This window comes from Panthera uncia, assembly GCF_023721935.1.
Source record: "Panthera uncia isolate 11264 chromosome C1 unlocalized genomic scaffold, Puncia_PCG_1.0 HiC_scaffold_4, whole genome shotgun sequence".
Classification (NCBI taxonomy): Eukaryota; Metazoa; Chordata; class Mammalia; order Carnivora; family Felidae; genus Panthera; species Panthera uncia.
The window spans coordinates 20741223-20743668 of record NW_026057585.1 but is presented as its reverse complement, the minus strand read 5'-3'; the positions used below and the strand labels follow the sequence as shown (position 1 = coordinate 20743668).

The 2446-nt window shown below is 38.6% G+C and overlaps 1 pseudogene; it reads right to left on the bottom strand.

Annotated features, from left to right (window-relative positions):
- Nucleotides 1-1584: 1584 nt before the first annotated feature.
- LOC125913543 (ragulator complex protein LAMTOR5-like) lies at nucleotides 1585-2243 on the bottom strand (annotated as a pseudogene).
- Between the last annotated feature and the right edge of the window lie 203 nt (nucleotides 2244-2446).

Here is a 2446-nt window from a genome sequence, read left to right as displayed (position 1 = left end):
ATTGTTTCATATTAGTATAGAGTTATACCATCCTTTTAAATGACTACATAACATTCTGGTGTGTAGGTGGACCATCATTTGTTTAGTTATTTGGACACTGGCAATTTTAGTGCTTTTATTAATTTTTAAAAATATTTTTAATGTTTATTTTTTGAAAGAGAGAAAGAGAGAGAGAATGGAGGAGGGGCAGAGAGAGATCACGACCTGAGCTCGTCAGACACTTAACTGACTGAGCCACCCAGGTGCCCCAATTTTAGTGCTCAAAGCACTTAAAAAATGCCTGATTATTCCATAGAAATTCTCTAATGCTTCTGTAACAAATAAACTCAGAGTTATGGGGCCACTTAAGACCACAGAAAGAGCAAAGATCACAGAACCTGAACTCTAATCTCCTGTCCAGAGTGTCTGTAACATCACATACAATGGCTTCCCTGAATATGTTCGTGCAGCAACATTAAGGTGCTGGGAGGAGTTTTGCTTCTGTTAAGAAAAGTACTAAATTGTCTCTTTGGAAACAATTTAGATTTATCTCTCCCTTTAGCACTGTCTACCATTACATTTTAATTTGACAGTATTTCTATAAAATCCACAAATTCCAAGGTTCTCTCTTTCCCTTTTCTAGCTTATTTCCTATGCTCTCATCTAAAGAGGCAATACAAATATAAAGGGAGACCAACTTAGACATTGTTGAAGTGACTTAATCTAGAGAAATGTCAGGGAAAGTGGAAAAAAAAAGTGAATGGATTCACAAGCTATTTATGAAGCATTTTAGACAGAATTTCAGTGATTTGGGGACATAGTGGGTGAGAGAAAAGGAAGAGACAAGGCACAGTATAGTGCCCTCTCATAGTCTGATCATCCTTCACGTTAGTGAGCTCCACTTTGCCAAAGTAGAATTAGGGGGAAAAGTCCCAACCTCCCTTGCTACAGAACTGAGGAATATGACTAAGGTTCTACTAATCATGTACTTTGATTTAGAAGCAAAGAATGTGGGGAAACTGGCTGGGTGGCTACAGTTCATTTTTGCTGGTCTGACTACAGCAGAGGCAATATATTCTAGGGTTAGTTTTAACAGGAGTTTCCTGGCCACAATGGATGCAGCTGGTTCTGGGGGCAACCACAGCAGCTCCCTTACCAGGCCAGTTCCGTTGTATAGTTCCAGGACTTGTTTGATGAATACCCCTTCTTACACAAACATGCCAGGGAGATTTCCATCATCTGTATGTAAGAAATGGGTAAGAAACAGATATTGCTATTTTAACTATTTCTTGGTATATTTCCAAAAATATGCTTATGCTATTTTTTCATGTACTGGTTAGGGAATCATCTATTGACTTCATACCATAGAAGATGAGAATTCTGTGGTCTTAAACCACCTACTCAGTAACATACATTTCCCCTCCTCCAGTCCTCCCAATATAACATAATTTTTGTTAAATTGGTAGTGTTTATTACTATGTAAATGTTATCCATAGCTGATCCAAATAACAGAAGTAATTACATTCATTTCGTTTTGTACTTTGTGGGTTTTTCTGGAGTTGTGTCCCTTTCTATTTGATTTTCTGTGTACCTATCACTGTATTTTTATATGCTTTTCTTTTCCTCCAACCAGATTTATTGAACATAACAAAATTCTGTACACAAAGTGACCTAGATCTTTCTTACTAATATTTTGACAAGTCAATCTGTTGAGGGTCCAAAAGTGGCTTACTGTAAAATTAATAGAAAAGTGCCCAATGCACACTAAATAAATGGCCTAACGACTGGAAATTTAATAGTTCTATAAGATAATTAACATAGGTAGGATCGAACCCCGATGACAGGCTGATATAGAACTGATAGGGGACGTCAAGAGGCCATTTTGTGCACTGCCACTGTGATGCCATCATTTTCCGGGATCAGAATGTTCCCAGTATCTGATTCTAGACACACCACAAGAATATCAGTGGGGACTGAGGTTAGCTTAGCTGCTTGCTGGGCTAGAACAATGATCAAACAGTTATCAGCCCAGCATGTTCATTGGACTGGGCCCCACGGCAGCCCTGATCAAGCCCTCGTGAATCTGTGCCATAGGACCCCAACAATGAATGGATTCCTCATTGTGTCTTCCAAGGGCTGCTCTGAGGTCATCTCTATTGTGTCTGCCATGAGCCCTGGCCCACATCTTTATATACTTGAATATCCTTGCAAAAGTCACATACTCCCTTGGCACCTCAGTTTCTTATTGGCAAAATGTAGATAAAAATAAGAGTTCTTCATGGGTTTTTGTGAGGATTAAATGAGTTAATATACAAAAGAACTTGCACAGTGCCTGAACACAGTAAGTATTCAAAAAAGGTTAGTCTTATTACTACCCTCCAACAGTAAAGCCAAGAAAGGAGAAGATGGGAATGGATATGATTGCCATATGATCATAGGAAGAAGGTTAGCTGTGAAAGGATTTTCT